Source organism: Canis lupus, chromosome 29, assembly GCF_048164855.1.
Source record: "Canis lupus baileyi chromosome 29, mCanLup2.hap1, whole genome shotgun sequence".
In the NCBI taxonomy this organism is placed as follows: domain Eukaryota; kingdom Metazoa; phylum Chordata; class Mammalia; order Carnivora; family Canidae; genus Canis; species Canis lupus.
In genome coordinates, this window is record NC_132866.1 from 26,840,267 (window position 1) to 26,858,976 (window position 18,710).

The window sequence follows — 18,710 nt, forward strand, 5'->3', positions numbered from 1 at the left end:
TTCCCAAAGAGCTGGCTTTGGGATCCAGTAGGACCCTGCAGTTGTTAGTAGCAAACTAGAAGGAAAAAACCCAGGAACTTAATCCCCAAATAGATACTAAAGTACTCCTAAAATAAAAGCTGAAGACCATGGATAGGTGTTAACTGGAATTTATAGCATAGCAGACAAGAGAGGGCTCTTTGCTAGATCTGCCTGCCATTTTGTTCTTGCAAGAGATTTGTGAATTTTTGAGTTCTGACAACACTCAGACACACAGCCTTTGTTTGAGGCATTTCAAGGTGATGTTTGTAAATTCATTATTGCTTACTAAACAAAGCCCATTCTCTCACACTGGAGCTGCTTCTCATATTTCTAGAAGATAGATGACATTTTTCTGTTACTTCTCATTGGCTTCATGGAGGGCAGAGCTTTTTAATCAATCAGTACCCTCAGTGTCACTGAATGGTTGTGCATTATCTACTATAATAAACTGCATGCATTTTTATATTTTATACACATATATCACATTTGTCCGATATTGATTGTGAAGTTTGTTCATTTTAACTCCTTTTTGTGTGTGTGTGGTAAAATATACATAAAATTTACCATTTTAACTATTTTCAAGTATATAGTTCAGTGGCATTAAATATATTCACATCATTTTGCAGCCATCACTATTACACATTACCAAAATGTTTTCATTATTCCATACTGAAAGCCTGTCACATTGAACAATAACTGCCTATTCCCCTCCCCCCCTTATAACCATTGTTGTACTTTGTCTCTCAAATGGCTGGCTCATTTGGTAGAATGTACGACTCTTGATCTTGGGGTTGTAGGTTCAAGTCCCACATTGAGTGTAGAGATTACTTTTAAAAAATATTTTTAGGGGATCCCTGGGTGGTGCAATGGTTTGGCGCCTGCCTTTGGCCCAGGGCGCGATCCTGGAGACCCGGGATCGAATCCCATGTCGGGCTCCCGATGCATGGAGCCTGCTTCTCCCTCTGCCTGTGTCTCTGCCTCTCTCTCTGTGTGTGTGTGTGACTATCATAAATAAATAAATAAATTTAAAAAAAAATATTTTTAAAAAGGGGCACCTGGGTGGCTCAGTCAGTGAAGCATCTGACTTAGGCTCCGATCATGATCTTGGGATCCTGGGATCAAGCTCTGTACCACACTGGCACCATACTCTGTGCTCAGCTGGGAGTCTGCTTGTCCCTCTCTTCCTCCCCTCCCTTGTGTGTGTGTGTGTGTATGCATGCACACACACTCTCTCTCAAATAAATAAATAAAATCTTTAAATATATATATATATATTTTAATTAAATCTTAAAAAATATCCGTCTTTCTTAAAATTCCTAACCGATATTTGACACCTCCCCCACTAAATTTTAAGAATCATTAGCATAGCTCCTTGAATAGTAAGTACCTCATACTTCTTTTCCTCAAAGCCATCAGAACTTTGAAAATGCCCATTGAGGATCTTGGGCTTCTTTTAGGTTATTCACTATTTGTTTTGGTTTACAAATGCTTGTTACATATTGCTTTATGCCAGCTCTAAATTTATAATAGGTAAGAGAGGGCTTCATGGTAGAACTTTACAGAAGATTCTCTAGAGCTCTGAATATCTAGAGTACACAATTGCAGTTTAGGATTCAAGTTAAAACCTTCTCTGAGCATCTGATTCCTTAAGCTTTTAGTCTCATTCATGACCAACTTTGTGACTTTGGTCACAAATAATGTTTGGCCCACCCTTGCTTTTTTTTTTTTTCTTTCTTACTTTTTTTTTTTAAAGATTTTATTTATTAGAGAGTACGAGTGGGGGCAGAGGTGGTACAGGGAGAGAGAGAAGCAGACTCTCCACTGAACAAGGAGCCTGTTGCGGGGCTCGATCCCCGGAACCTGAGATCATGACCTCAACTGAAAATAGATGTTTAATGGACTGAGCCACTCAGATCCCACCCCCCACCCTGCCTTTGCTTTCTTTAGCCTTCATTCAGCTGTCAGTGTTTTGGCATTTAGTGCCTGCTCTGTACTTCAGATTGTGCTAGGCATTTGAGGATTACAGAAATGTGATAAAGGACTTTTGTTCTCAAATGATGAAATAAAGTCAAGAGGTGGCTTAAGACAGCTTATCGATAGCTGACCAGTACTAGCAGTAGGACATGTGAGCTTCTATCAGAGGAAGATCCTTGTAGGTTGTGGTGGTCAGGAAAGACCATATGGAAATGAGAAGAATTGGGTGGACCTTCAAAGAGTAGAGATAGGGATTGGATAAATGGAGAGGAATAGATTGTAAAATGTACTCAAAGCCAGGATCTAAAAAGGACAGAAAGAAGGGAGAAGAGTCCCAGAGTTTCTGTAAACCTTGTACTTGGGTCACAGAGTACCCAAAGGCCGAATGACTTAGAAATACTGTTCAGTCATTTAAATTGTCATCACAACTTCCATAATCCCTAATGTACTCACTCTCATCCCTGTCCTAATTGTACTGTTTTGGATTCAATTCATAAGTGTTCGTCAAAAGCCCATTATGAACCACCCTCAGTGCTAGGCATGTGATGAGACTTAATAGGCAAACCGAGCTTTAAAAAAAATGTTGGTAAAAAACACACAACAAAATTTACCACCTTAAACCATTCATTTTTAAGTGTACAGTACAGTAGTGTTAATGTGTACACATTGTTGCACAATTGATCCCTAGAATCTTTTCATCTTATAAAACTAAAGCCCTATCAGGTGAATAACTTCCCTTTCTTCCTCCTTACCCCAGCAACCACCATTCTATATCCTATTTCTAGGAGTGGACAGACCTCTCTTGAAGCTGATTTTCTTTTCAGCCAAGTGGCCCAGGAGTCGGCTAAAATTCTCCCTACATATAAACTTAGGAATTTTCCAGGAGGATCAGCAAGGTGATCTGCTGGCATCCCCATATGTCACAGGACCACAGGACAGTATAACCACATTCATAAGTTTTCTACTTTAGGAATTTTATGGAGCTTTACTCTCCTTATCTCTTTAAGTTTCAACTCTCATTAGGGCTTTGGATTTTGGATTCAGAGGAGGCATATATAATGTATATTGGAAGAGCTATCTTCAAAAGTATTATGACAAAGTAAATAATATGACTTATTTGTAGGAATACAGTAAATTAGGGAAACAAAAAATGCTTCATATCTGAATGAGTGAAGGTTACATTGGAAACTAATATGTCTGTCTGTTAGTAATCTTTTTAATAAACCTTCTGATTTTTCTCCTGATCCTAAGGGCCACTACAAATAAGTGCTAGGCATTTAGAAATCATAATGAATCTAGCTTTAGGGATGCCTGGATGGCTCAGCGGTTGAGCGTCTGCCTTTGGCTCAGGCCCTGATCCCGGGATTTGGGATTGAGTCCTGCATTGGGCTTCTTATAGAGAGCCTGCTTCTCCCTCTACCTCTCTATGTCTCTCTCTCTCTCTCTCTCTCTCTCTCTCTCATGAATAAGTAAATAAAATCTTGAAAAAAAAATCTAGCTTTATTTTCCCAGAGAGGAATGAGATGATAATAAAAGGAAAGCCCTGGTCCATGGGGCAAACATTGTTAGGGGCCCTGGGTGGTGCCCATTACTTGAGAACATCTAGGAAGAAGTAGGGAAAGATCTCAGGGGAGATAATCCTAAGAGCTTCAAGGCTTATGAGGAAATGGAGCCTGATGTTTCAGCTTTAGAGTTGTTGGCCCTTGATGTGCTAGTATATGTGTAACAATTACTGAAGGAGGTGAGTATTCGGAAGGGGGCTGATTTGCAGTGTTGGATGTGAATTCTCCCACTATGAAGCCAAGTGGCTCTCACAGTGCTTGAAAATTTAACTGTTAGCTCTCACAGGCCAAGTGTGCATGAGCCAGCACATCACAGGTTGTTGAGGATGACTGAGAGAAGGGGGCTGTAAAGCTATGAGGCAGGGCTTTCTGAGCAGCTGTGATTGTAGCTCACTTTCCCCTTGGGAGCTACTGATAGAAAGTTCTCCCCTTGGCAATTGAGACCTTTGAGTAGCCCACTCTGAGAGCTCCTGTGATGTTTTTACATCTTAGAGCAGCAGAGCCTTAACCACCATGCAAAAGCAGCCTGGACAGGGACACATGCTGGAGATCTGAGATTTAAGATTTCTCTGATAGCCGTGACTCAGTTTCTTACACTTGGCCTGTAGTTTTGCATTGCCTCCCTATAGCTCCGAGTGAGGTCTGCCATGTAGACTCTTTTTTTTTTTTTTTTAATTTTTATTTATTTATGATAGTCACAGAGAGAGAGAGGCAGAGACACAGGCAGAGGGAGAAGCAGGCTCCATGCACCGGGAGCCCGACGTGGGATTCGATCCCGGGTCTCCAGGATCGCGCCCTGGGCCAAAGGCAGGCGCCAAACCGCTGTGCCACCCAGGGATCCCTGCCATGTAGACTCTTAATGAGCACCAGCGTGGGACATGGCATTGGCTCCATGACACCCCCTTCCTTGTTGCCTTCGTTTAGTTTCCAGCTTTCAGTTGGCCTGTTTGACAGGAAAAGGTTTGGTATGAGTTGTTTGTTAACTAGATTCACTAAAGCAGGAAAGACAGAGTCAGAGGCAGAGAGATTTTTCTAACAAGCTGTTTAACTTGAAAGCCAACTTAATGTTATATGAGCATCTTGAGAAAGTCCACGTAAGAGGATGAGCTGATGATGTGCTGCTAGGAGGGCCACAGTCTTACTTGGACCAGGAGGCACGCTGCACTGCCAGAGAAAGGAGAGATGGTATCTTGGATTTTAAGGGGACACAGATAGATAAAAGGAAAGAAACAGCTATCAGTTACTGAGTTAGGTGCTTTTACCTAGGTTATTTACTTAGTTGTTCTATCAACTATTTGAGGTAGGTACAGTTATCATCTTATAGATGAGGATGCTAAAGAGGCTAAGTAATTTGCCTGTGGTCCCACAGCTGTTAGTGTAAAGCTATAATTGGAGCATTGATCTGTCTGACACTGATGCCTGAGCTGCTTGCTTCCACTTTATCAGACGGGAACATGTGTGACAACCTGAGCTTGCCAGGTGTTCTGAAGGAAGAGGGAGGGAGGGTTAGGGTAGGAAGGTGAGGGGAGAAGCAGGGACGGTACAGGTAACAGGACTCACTCCTGGTTGATGGGGAAAGGTCCTGGTTTGGGAAGAGGAAGATAAGTACTGACCAGAGGCCTGGGGAGTTTGCCAGCCAGTTAGGTAGAAATGCCTAAGTAGAGGCTACTTGCACAGTATGATAACTTCATAAATGAGGAAAGAGTCTCTTTATTCAACCAGGCATGTCCACAAAGTCACTATGAGAAATAAAGCTTTTCTACACACCAAGGAACATGACGACTTAAAAAAAAGAGATTTTAATAGATAATATAGTTATGTAAGTCAAACTCTAAAAAATAGTACACTGAATTTTAATTGTTTTTAAAGTAGTAGTTCCATTTTGCTAAAACAACAACAGGCTCTCAACATTAATGTCCCACAACCAAGCTAAATGAATGCAGAGGTCACCGGTGAAGAGCTCAGCTTATTATTCATCTCTGCCACCGTCTGCATTTCCTCCAATTAAATATGAATTTTGAAATGGCATTACATGAACTCTGGTCTTCCTCAGTCAGGCTTCATTGCCAGCGAAACTTCACTGGCAGTGCATAGAGGAATAATGTTGCAGCTTATAGGAATTCCAGTAGTTGTCAGCTTTTCCAGAGGTTATGGGAGACAGCAGCCCTTGCTTTCTTGGTTTAATCTAAGAAGGATCCTTTATTCCAGTTATTAGATGAGAGTGTACAAATAGGATTTCCCTCTTTGGTTTGTTTTTTAGCCACCTCCTTCCTTCTAAATAGATCTTTGGGAACTTTTGTTTTATTTCCACTGCAACTTCTTCCTCAAGAGATAGCTCAAAACTCTATAAGGTATGCTAGAAAGAGTATGGTTTGCCACTGTGCTAACATCAGTGGCCAAAAATGTTGCTATTCTAACTTTTATCTGTTATAGACTATGCTAATTGGAAATGCTTTTGCTAGGTACCATAACAGCACTTTGACCTTTCACACTAATACTGTGCAAAGGAAGTTGTGATCTTAAGAATAACCCACTCAGCTAGAGGGAAACTGTGGATAGCCCACAAGTGGGATTATTGCTAAAGAATTCTGTCTTTTAGGGAGGGATGGATAGGGGAGGCCTGGGGAGGCAGAGACCCCATGTCACATCGCTGCTGAGTTGGGAGCAGAGACTGTTTTCTCTCTCCCTCCCTGAGATGTGATATATTTCCAAAGAAAGAAACCTCAGATGGGGAGAAGAGAGACACATGCCTCTTAGTTTGAGTGGGGAGAAGTGTCCTGCCTGCAGTAAGCCACAGAGAAGAAGGCCTGATGCAATATTTGTGTCCTGATTCCCCGGCCGCCATTACCTTGGCTGCCTTTTAATGGGATTGCATGCCTTGCTTGCGGAGGGTAAGGGCCTGGACACCTTGGATCTATAATTAGTGCAAAGAAAACCTTCACAAGGGCTGCCTAGGGCTTCAGCCAAATAAAGTCAGGGAGGTGGGGCAACTGCCCAGGGAAATCAAAGAAAGTCACTGTCACCACTCCTTTAACCAGCTGCTGGCCTCTTACTAATCACCCACTGTGAGGTTCATTATCTGATCCACCTTACTGAAGGGCAGAGCCAGTCTGTCAGATCAATAAATCTCAGGGCAGTGGAAAGCCCTGTAGTTACAGGCTTAAAAGACATGGATGGACTGGGAGGACTAGCCAACCTATATTGGCTCTTAAATTGAGTTTAGTCCTGAAGTATAGGAGATGAAAATAGAAAGAGGGAAAAAAGGGGGGAAACATCTGCATATTATATGCAGGATAGCTGTATAAAGGAACTAGTTACCTTTTAAAAGGCATCATCTGGGGCAGCCCTGGTGGCGTAGCGGTTTGGCGCCGCCTGCAGCCTGAGGTGTGATCCTGGAGACCTGGGATCGAGTCCCATGTCGGGCTCCCTGCATGGAGCCTACTTCTCCCTCTCCCTGTGTCTCTGCCTCTCTCTCTCTGTGTCTATGAACAAATAAATAAAATTTTTTTAAAGATTTATTTATTTATTTATTCAGAGAGAGCGAAAGAGAGGCGGAGACACAGGCAGAGAGAGAAGCAGGCTGTACGCAGGGAGCCCGACGTGGGACCCGATCCGGGGTCCCCAGGATCACACCCCGGGCTGCAGGCGGCGCTAAGCCGCTGCGCCACCGGGGCTGCCCTAAATAAAATATTAAAACGAAAAAAAGGCATCATCTTTTTTAGCCTAAGAGATTTGTGCCCACCTTTTGGATCCTTGTTTCTAAACAATTACATTGGATGACTGTACCCTGGAGAGAGATTCAGGTTATCTTAGATAGAAAGACACCGTAAGCATACCAGTGGAGGGAGAGGGGTGCTTACTTAGTAGAGTCTGAGTTTGTTACCAGGTTGTTATTTGTTCTAGTTCCAGGGCTACTGGCTTTTTTCTTTGTTTCCACTACTTTGGGCTAAAGTGTTTTGAAAAAGAACCAATTCTAAACCTTTTAAGGACGCTCTCAGAACCTCCCTTGGTCTAAGAGTTCTCTACTTCTAGGAGGCTTTGGTTAGTGCTGTAAGACAAGGAATATATAATGTAGTCTCAAGTGCCCCAGAATAATTTTTTTCAGTGCAAAAGTACAGAAGTATCTGCTGTGTGCCAAGCCACGGGCTATAAAAATGCAAAATTCATGCCTGCCCTTGAAGACTTCACACTATAAGAATTAGTGTCACTGCTTTCTTGCTTAGACCTTTGCCTATGTGTTTACCTTTACACCTCAGCCAATGTATGTGGCATGCTTGCAGCAGCCCCACCTGACCGTTTATAAACCTAAGATAAAACCTCCCTGTCCTCCTCATAACCTAGAGAAATATTGCCTCAGAAATCCATAAATAATAGGCCAATGACCTTCATTTGGAGTGGGTTTCCACAAGGAGAGTCATGGTCATCTCATATCTTTATCCTTGCCTCAGTTTCATTAAAAGGTAAAATCAGGACAGTCACTAGATTGGTAAAAGCAAGACCCTATAATTCCCCAAGCTTGGTGAATGACTGAGTTTGTCAGAAGGTCCAGGTAAGTACAGCCACTTATAAAAATCTCAGGTGGCTAGTGCCCGGCTGAAAATTAATCTAAACACTGTTGATTGGGTTTCTTATCACACTCGGAACATGTTCTTAATTTTACCCAATCTTTGGGTATTCAGTGCTGTCATTACACTACATACTTACTTATCACCTTTAGTCTTTTTTCTTTTTTAAGATTTTATTTATTCATGAGAGACACAAAGAGAGAGAGGCAGAGACATAGGCAGAGAGAAATGCAGGCTCCCTCTGGGGAGCCCAATGTGGGACTCAGTCCTGGGACAGCAGGATCACACCCTGAGCCAAAGGCCCACACTCAACTGCTGAGCCACCCAGGAGTCCCTTATCACCTTTAGTCTTGTTGCATCTGCATCCGAGAGAGCAAGATGGGTCACCATCAGCTCTCCTGGGGCCATCTGAGGAAATTTGGCCAGGGTTTTCTTCCTTGCTGTATCTGCTTATACTGGCATGGTCTGATCTGGAAATAGGGTCTACGGCCTCAGTATGTGCAACCAGCGTTTCTGCCAGTATGGTAAGGATATAGGCTTCATTAAGTGAGATTAAGTGAGCTTCCTTGAATGCATCATTCAAGATACCTAACTTACTGTGTATATCCAAGAGACCTATCTTAATGCTATATCATTGTACATAAATAAAAATATTTCAAATATGAGTGTTTTTTAAAAATTGAAAAAAATTACTATCAATTTATTTTGCATGATGACAAGTGATGCTTGAGCAGTTATCATTTGGTTATTGGCCATTATGTATCTTCTTTTGTGAGGTGTCCAAATCATTTGCTTATTTAAAAAATTTGCTCATTTGTCTTTTGTGTGTGTGTGTTATTTAAGAGTTTTTGTGTATTCTGGATGCAAATTCTTTGTCATATATTTATGTATATATGACATATATATGGCAAATATTTTCTCATAGCCTGTGGCTTACCTTCGCATCCTCTTTTTTTTTTTTGAGATTTTATTTATTTATTCATGAGAGACACAGAAAGAGAAGCAGAGACAGGAGAAGCAGGCTCCCTGCAGGCAGCCTGATGCAGAACTCGATCCTAGGATGCCAGGATCACAACCTGAGCTGAAGGCAGAAGCTCTACCACTGAGCCACCCAGGCACCTACCTTTGCATCTTCTTAATGGTGTTTTTCAAAGGACAGACATTTTATTTTTTTATTTTTTATTTTTAATTTTTATTTATTTATGATAGTCACAGAGAGAGAGAGAGGCGCAGAGACACAGGCAGAGGGAGAAGCAGGCTCCATGCACCGGGAGCCCGATGTGGGATTCGATCCCGGGTCTCCAGGATCGCGCCCTGGGCCAAAGGCAGGCGCCAAACCGCTGTGCCACCCAGGGATCCCCAGGACAGACATTTTAATGAAGACCAATTTTAATTTAGTATTCATAAAGATGAATTTATTAATCTTTTTGTAATGATTTTGTTCTTTTTAAAAATTGTGCTCACTTTGGCAGCACATATGCTAAAATTGGAATGACAGAAGATTAGCATGACCCCTGTGCAAGGATGACACACAAATGTGTGAAGTGTCCCATATTTTTACTAGAAAAAAGAAGTGTTTTGAATATTCTATAGTCCTTTGCATTTCCATGTAAAGAGTGGAATTTGGGGTGCCTGGGTGGCTTAGTCTGTAAGTGTCTGCTTTTGGCTCAGGTCATGATGCCAGGGTTCTGAGAGTTCCAGCCCTATATTGGGCTTCCTGTTCAGCAGGGAGCCTGCTTCTCCCTCTCTCTCTGCTGTTCTCCTTGCTTGTGCTCTCTGGCTCTCGTTGTCTCTCTGTCAAACAAATAAGTAAATAATATTAAAATTTTTAAAAAGTGAAACTGAAACTAGCTTGTCCCATTTCTACAAAAAAAAGTCTGCTAAAAAAAAAAAGTCTGCTAAGTTTTTTTTTTTTTTTTTTTTTTTTTTTTTTAAGTGAAAGGCACAATTTATTAAGCAGTGCATATAAAAGCCCAATTTTATTTTGAAAACGTACAAATATACATGCATTTGAACTCTTTCATGATAGGTTTTTATGTATACAGAAAAGACTACCTCTCAAATAGTGAGATAATAGTTATCTTTTTTTTTAAAGATTTTATTTTTTATTTATTCATGAGAGACACAGAGAGAGAGAGAGAGAGAGAGAGAGAGAGGCAGAGGGAGAAGCAGGCCCCATGCAGGGAGCCTGATGTGGGACTCGATCCCGGGTCTCCAGGATCACGCCCTGGGCTGCAGGCAGTGCTAAACCGCTGCGCCACCAGGGCTGCCCTAAGTTTTTTTTTTTTTAAGATTTACTTATTTATTTATGATAGACAGAGAGAGAGAGAGAAAGAGAGAAGCAGAGGCACAGGCAGAGGGAGAAGCAGGCTCCATGCCAGGAGCCCGATGCGGGACTCGATCCCGGGACTCCAGGATCGCACCCTGGGCTAAAGGCAGGCGCCAAACCGCTGAGCCACCCAGAAATCCCTGCTAAGATTTTGATTGGAATTGCATTAACTCTAGATGAACTTGGGAAAGAAGCAACACTTTAATAATATTGTTTCCAAATCCAGAAACTTAATAGCTCTCCATTTATTTAGATCTTTTAAATTTTCTCATCAATATTTTGTAGTTTTTTAGCATAGTATTTGCATGTGTTTTGTTCACTCTGTCCCCAGATATTTCATTTTTTATGTTATATATAAATGATTTGATTTCCAACTTTTTTGGTTAGTGTATAGAAATAGAATAGTTGGGCAGCCCCGGTGGCGCAGCGGTTTAGCGCCACCTGCAGCCTGGGGTGTGATCCTGGAGACCTGGGATCAAGTCCCACATCGGGCTCTCTGCATGGAGCCTGCTTCTCCCTCCGCCTGTCTCTGCCTCTCTCTTCGCTCTCCCTGAATGAATGAATAAATAAATCTTAAAAAAAAAAAAAAAAAAAGAAATAGAATAGTTTTATATTGACCTTTTTTCCTGAAGCTTTGATAAACTCATTTATTGTTTTTTTTTTTTTTAAATTTTTATTTATTTATGATAGTCACAGAGAGAGAGAGAGAGAGGCAGAGACATAGGCAGAGGGAGAAGCAGGCTCCATGCACCGGGAGCCCGACGTGGGATTCGATCCCGGGTCTCCAGGATCGCGCCCTGGGCCAAAGGCAGGCGCCAAACCGCTGCGCCACCCAGGGATCCCTATTAATTGTTTTTTTAAGGTCCTTAGAATTTTTTGTGCTCATAATCATGTTGCATACAGATAATTTCAGTTTTAGTTCTTTCAAATATGTATGTCTTTGATTTCTTTTTCTTTCTTTATTGCACTGGCTCAGACCTTTAGTAAATATTGAAGTGGTAAGAGTAGACTTTTTTTTCAGATTTTCAAGAGAAGGCATTTGGTCTTTCATCATTAAGTAATGTGTTAGCTGTCAATTTTCATATATTCCCTTTATTACATTGAAGTTTCCTTCCCATTCTGAATTTGTTGAGAATTTTTTTAAAATTTTTATTTATTTATGATAGGCACACAGTGAGAGAGAGAGGCAGAGACACAGGCAGAGGGAGAAGCAGGCTCCATGCAGGGAGCCCGACGTGGGATTCGATTCCGGGTCTCCAGGATCGCGCCCTGGGCCAAAGGCAGGCGCTAAACCGCTGCGCCACCCAGGGATCCCCTGTTGAGAATTTTATTTTATTTTATTTTATTTTATTTTTTAATTTTTATTTATTTATTTATGATAGTCACAGAGAGAGAGAGAGAGAGAGAGAGAGAGAGGGAGGCAGAGACACAGGCAGAGACAGAAGCAGGCTCCATGCACCGGGAGCCCGACGTGGGATTTGATCCCGGGTCTCCAGGATCACGCCCTGGGCCAAAGGCAGGCGCTAAAGCCTGTTGAGAATTTTAAAATCATGAATAGATATTGAATTTTTAGTGCTTTTTCTACATATATTGAGATGATTATATGGATTTTCTATCTCTTAAGTATTTTTTTAAGTAATCTCTATACCCAATATGGAGTTCAAACTTAACCCCAAGATGGAGAGTTGCATGTTCTATTCCCTGAGCTAGTCAGGTGGATTTTCTCCTTATTCTGATACAGAGTTATTGTGATTAATTTTTAATAGTAACTGAGCCTTATATTCCTGGGATAAGCCCCTCTTGATCATGTTACAGTATCTACTTTATACATTACAGAATTTGAGTTGCTAATATTTTGCTGATTATTTTTGCATCAGTGCTTATGAGGGATGTCAGTTCCATAGTATCCTTGTGATGTCTTTGATTTTGATATTGGAGTAATGTTGCCCTATAAAATAAGTTGGGCAGAATTCCTTTCTCCGAGCAGCCCGGGTGGCTCAGCGGTTTAGTACCTGCCTCTCTGTGTCTCTCTTGTCTCAGGAATAAATAAATAAATAATCTTAAAAAAATTCCTCTCTCCATTTTTTAAAAAGATTTTATTTATTCATGGGCGGGGGGGGCAGAGAGACAGAGACACAGGCAGAGGGAGAAACAGGCTCCATGCAAGGAGCCCAACATGGGACTCGATCCCAGGTCTCCAGGATCAGGGCTGGGCTGAAGGCAGCACTAAACTGCTGAGCCACCTGGACTGCCCTGCTTTCTTCATTTTTAGAAGGAGTTTGTGTGTGTGTGTGGGGGGGAGTTTGTGTAGGATTGATATTATTTCTTGCTTAATAATTAATAGAATTAACCAGTGAGGGCATCTTAGTCTAGAGTTTTCTTTTCTTTGTGGGAAGATTTTTTTTACCCAGCATTTTAATACAAAAAATTTCAGGGGTGCCTCAGTTGGTTGGGCATCTAATCTTCATTTCAGCTGGGGTCATGATCTCAGGGTTGTGGGATCAAGCCCCATGTAGGGCTCCACACTGAACATGGAACCTGCTTGGGATTCTCTCTCTCCCTCTGCCCCCCACACAACTCACTCTCTCTCTCTCTCTCTCTAAGAAAAAATAAAGAAAATTTCAAACATACAGTAAAGATGAGTAAATTATACATTGACTACCAGCATAGCCACCACCTAATTTCTGTCATTTACATTTTATTATATTTTATCACATATCTGATCCATAGGATGGATCCATCAATCCCTCTTACTTTTTTATGTGTTTCAAAATAAATTACGTATATTAGTATGCTTCTGTGGGAAACATTTTATATTTTAATTTTTTTTAAAGATTCAATTTATTCATTTCAGAGAGAGCACAAGCAAGGGGAGCTAGAGAGGGAGAGGGAGAATCAGGTCCACACTGAGTGGGGAGCTCTATGGGGGGCTTAATCCCAGGACCCCAGAATCATGACCTGAGCCTGAAGGCAGATGCTTAACTGACTGAACCACCCAGGCGCCCCTGTGGGAAGCATTTTAATTATTAATTCAATTTTTAAAATAGATTTAGAGATAGGTTTTCTACTTGTTCTTGAGTCAATTTTAGTCATTTGTGTCTTCAAGGAAGTTATTCATTAATATGGGTTGTTAAATTTATTGGTATAACTTGTTTGTATATATCATTTTTTTCTTTAAATGTCTATAGTATTTGGGGGCACCTGGTTGGCTCAGTTGGTTAAGTGTCTGACTCTTGATTTAGGCTCAGGTCATGATCTCAGGGTCATGAGATTGAGCTCAGGGATATGCTCTGCACTCAGCAGAGAATCTGCTTGATGTTCTCTCTCCCTCTGCCCCCCCAATAAATAAATAAATAAACAAATAAATAAAATCTTTAAATGCCTATAGATTCATCATTCATATGGGTAATATGTGTGTTTCTTCTCTTGTTCCTGTTCAGTCTGGCTACAGGTTTTATCCGTTTTCTTAATCTGTCCAAAGAATTAGCTTTTAGGGAATCCCTGGGTGGCTCAGTTCTTTAACACCTGCCTTCAGCCCAGGGCATGATCCTGGAGACCCGGGATCAAGTCCCACATCAGGCTCCCTGCATGGAGCCTGCTTCTTCCTCTGCCTGTGTCTCTGCCTCTGTCTCTCTCCTCTGTGTCCTTCATGAATAAATAAATAAAATCTTAAAAAAAAAAAAAAGAATTAGCTTTTAGATTCATTCATTTTCTATTATTTTGGTGTTTCCTATTTCATTGATTTACATGACCATCTTTGTTATTTTCTTCTGTTCGCTCTTCTTTATCTAATTTCCTTAATTTTAAAATTTTTAATTTTTAAATATTTTACTCATTTTAAAGATTTTATTTATTTATTTGAGAGAGAGTAAGCAAGAGAGAGTGCAAACACACACAAGCTGGGGAAGAAGAGGGAAAAGCAGATTTCCTGATGAGCAGAGAGCCTGATGTGGGACTTTATCCCAGGACCCTGAGATCATGACCTGAGCCGAAGGCAGATGCTCAACCAACTGAGCCACCCAGGAGTCCCTTCTTTAAAAAAAAAAAAAAAAAAAAAATATATATATATATATATATATATATATATATATATACATACACACACATACACACACACACATATATACATACTTTATTTATTTACTTGAGAGACAGTGAGCAAAGAGAGAAAGGGAGAAGCATATTCCCTGCTGAGCAGGGAGCCCAACACCAGGTTTGATCCCAGGACTCCAGGATCATGACCCAAGCCAAAGGCAGCCACTTAACCAACAGAGCCTCCCATGTGCCCCTTTTTCTAATTTCTTTTTTTTTTAATTTTTATTTATTTATGATAGTCATGGAGAGAGAGAGAGAGAGAGGCAGAGACATAGGCAGAGGGAGAAGCAGGCTCCACGCACCGGGAGCCCGACGTGGGATTCGATCCCGGGTCTCCAGGATCGCGCCCTGGGCCAAAGGCAGGCGCCAAACCACTGCGCCACCCAGGGATCCCCCCTTTTTCTAATTTCTTAAGGTAGAAACTTAGATCATTGATTTCAATTCTTATTTTCTAATATAAAAATGTAGTGCTATAAATTTCCCCTGTGCTAGCAAATACCACAGATTTTGTTATGCTGTGTTTTCATTTTCATTCACTTCACAGTATTTTCTCACGTCTTTAGTGATATTTAGAAATGTATTGTTTTATTCCCATTATTTGGAGATTTTTCAGATAAATTTCTGTTACTAATTTCTTATTTTATTCCCTAGTAGATATGAAATACATACTCCATGTGATTGATTTCATTCCTTTTAAATTTATTGAGATTTGTTTTATGGTCTAGCATATGATCTATATTGTTGACTGTTCTGTGTGCATTTTAAAAGAATATGTAGTGACGCCTGGGTGGCTCAGTGGTTGAGCATCTGCCTTTGGCTCAGGGCATGATCCTGGAATCCTGTGATCGAGTCCCGCATCGGGCTCCCTACAGGGAGCCTGCTTCTCCCTCTGCCTGTGTCTCTGCCTCTCTTTGTACCTCTCATGAATAAATAAATAAAATCTTGAAAAAAAAAAATGTATGGGATGCCTGGGTGGCTCAGTGGTTGAGCATCTGCCTTTGGCTCAGCTCGTATTCTGGGGTCCTGGGATCAAGTCCCACATCAGGGTCCCCATAGGGAGCCTGCTTCCTCCTCTGCCTATGTCTCTGCCTCTCTTTCTGTGTCTCACATGAATAAATACATAATCTTTAAATAACATAAATTTTCTATAAATGCCTTTAGGTCAATTTGGTTAATAATGTTGCTTAAGTCTTCTGTCTTCACTGATTTTCTGTCTAATTGTTTTATCAGTTATAAAGAGTATTGAAACTTAGAACTATAATAGTAGACTTTTTTTTTTAAGATTTTATTTATTTATTCATGAAAGATAGAGGCAGAGACACAGGCAGAGGGAGAAGCAGGCCCCATGCAGAGAGCCTGATGTGGGACTCGATCCCGGGACTCGATCCCGGGACTCCAGGACCACGCCCTGGGCCGAAGGCAGGCGCCAAACCGCTCAGCCACCCAGGGATCCCCTATAATAGTAGACCTTTTAAATATCTTCCTTTAGTTCTGTCAATTTTGCTTCATCCAGAATTTTGAAGATCTCTTATTAGGTACACATATATATAAAATTGTCTTTGTAAAGAACTAACTCTTTTATCATTATGGAAATTTCACTGTTTACTCCTGGTAATATTCCTTGTTTTGAAGTTTCTTTTGTCAGATATTACTATAGCAATTGTGCTTTCTTTAGTTTCTTCAGAAGCATATCTTTCTCTATCTTTTCACTTTCAACCTATCTGTGTCTTTATATTTTAGGTGAATTTGTTTTAAACAACCCATAGTTGGGTCTTAATTTTATGTCCAGTCTGACAGTCTCACAATTTTATTATGTTGTGCATTATATCTTCCATTTTGCTCCTTATTACATTCATGGATGTTTTTTTTTAATTTATTTTTTATTGGTGTTCAATTTACTAACATACAGAATAACCCCCACTGCCCGTCACCCATTCACTCCCACCCCCCGCCCTTCTCCCCTTCCACCACCCCTAGTTCGTTTCCCAGAGTTAGCAGTCTTTACGTTCTGTCTCCCTTTCTGATATTTCCCACACATTTCTTCTCCCTTCCCTTATATTCCCTTTCACTATTATTTATATTCCCCAAATGAATGAGAACATATAATGTTTGTCCTTCACCGACTGACTGACTTCACTCAGCCATGGATGTTTTTAAATACTTGAACAAGGGTAGCCCAGATGGCTCAGCGGTTTAGCGCCGCCTTCAGCCCAGGGTGTGATCCTGGAAACCTGGGATCAAGTCCCACATTGAGCTCCCTGCTTGGAGCCTGCTTCTCCCTCTGCCTGTGTCTCTGCCTCTCTCTCTGTCTGTGTCTCTCATGAATAAATAAATAAAATCTTTTAAAAAAATACTTGAACAAATTTAGAATAGCTCTTTTTATCTTAGGAAGGAGCAGAGAGAGAGGGAGAAAATCTTTTTTTTTTTTTGTAAGATTTTATTTGTTTTAAAGAGAGAGTGTGTATGCACAAGCACATGAAGGAGCAGAGAGAGGGTCAGAAGGAGAAAGAGTGAACAAGCAGACTGTGTACTGAGCATTGGGCCTGATGTGGGACTTGATTTCAGGAGACTGAGATCATGACCTGAGCTAAAATCAAGAGTCAGATGCCCAACCCACTGAGCCACTCATGTGCCCCAGATAGAGAGAATCTTAAGCAGGCTCCATGCTAAGCATGGATCCCAGCACGGGTCTCAGTCTCATGACCATGAGATCATGACCTGAACCAAAATCAAGAGTCAGACTTTTGGGATACCTGGGTGGCTCAGCCAGTTGGGCAACTGCCTTGGGCTCAGGTCATGGTCCCCAGATCCTGGTCAAGCCCTGCATCAGGCTTCCTACTCAGTGGGGAGCCTCCCTCTTCCTCTCCTCCTGCCCTCCTTCTCTCTCAAGCTCTCTTATGTCAAATGAATAAATACAGTCTTTTTTTTTTTTTTTTTTTTATAAATACAGTCTTTAAAAAAAAAAAAAAAGACTCTTAACCCACTGAGCCACCCAGGCTCCTGTATAATAGCTCTTTAAATATCCATGCTTTTAATGCTAGTATCTCATTTCTGGATCTGTTTCTTTTGACTAATGTTTCTTTTATGAGTCATATTTTCCTGTTTTTTACATGTCTGATAATTTTTTTTGTCCGATAATTTTTTATTGGATACTAGGCATTGTGAATATTACATAGCTGAGAGTTAGATTTTGTGATCTTTATTAAATAGTGTTGGACTGTTCAGGAAAGCAGGTAAATTCTTTTTGGAATAGCATGGTCCATTTGAAACTTCCTTTTTTGGTTGTTGTGATCTTTTTCCCCCCAGTTTTATTGAGATATGATTGATATATACCATTTAAAAGTTTAAGATATACAGCACAATGACATGACTTACATATATTATGAAATGATTACCACAATAAGTTCAGTCAACATCCATCTCATTATAGATACCAAAGAAAGGACAAAAATGGGACACCTGGGTGGCTCAGTGGTTGAGCATCTGCCTTCAGCTCAGGGCATGATCCTGGAGTCCCGGGATCGAGTCCCGCATCGGGCTGCCTGCATGGAGCCTGCTTCTCCCTCTGCCTGTGTCTCTGCCTCTCTCTGTGTTTCTCTCATGAATAAATAAATAAAATCTTAAAAAAAAAGGGGGGGGGGCAAAAATGTTTTTTCCTTGCACTGAGAACTCTTAGGATTCATTCTTAACAACTTTCAAACATGCCATACAGCAGTGTCAACTAGTCAACATATTGCACATTATGTCATCGGTACTTATTTATTTTATAACTGCAAGTTTGTACCTTTTTTTTTTTTTAAGATTTATTTATTTATTCATTCAGAGAGAGCGAGAGAGAGGCAGACACACAGGCAGAGGGAGAAGCAGGCTCCATGCAGGAAGCCCGATGTGGGACTCGATCCCGGGTCTCCAGGATCACACCCCGGGCTGCAGGCGGCGCTAAACCACTGCGCCACTGGGGCTGCCCAAGTTTGTACCTTTTGACCAAATTCATCCATGACACTTCTTTTTAATCTCTATTTGGGTAAGTTTAGAGTAGCCTTTACTCTAGGGCTAGTTTGATTCCACTAGTAAGGTGTGACTGGTCTGGGGTCTCTTAGGAGTGTCCTAGTTAGTTCCACAGGTCCTTTTTGTTTTTGTTGGTCAAAATTCAAACACCTCTCA

General features: G+C 41.0%; 1 protein-coding gene, 1 non-coding gene and 1 pseudogene across 10 annotated transcripts in view; all 3 read left to right on the top strand.

The window, feature by feature from the left end:
- The window catches only part of ARMH3 (armadillo like helical domain containing 3), a 181,713-nt gene that overhangs the window by 146,948 nt on the left and 16,055 nt on the right, over nucleotides 1–18,710 (top strand). The window lies entirely within an intron of this gene.
- LOC140620575 (small ribosomal subunit protein uS14-like) lies at nucleotides 8,320–9,924 on the top strand (annotated as a pseudogene).
- On the top strand, nucleotides 9,579–9,681 carry LOC140621260 (U6 spliceosomal RNA). The gene has a single exon (XR_012020987.1). It is a non-coding gene; the product is annotated as a U6 spliceosomal RNA (small nuclear RNA).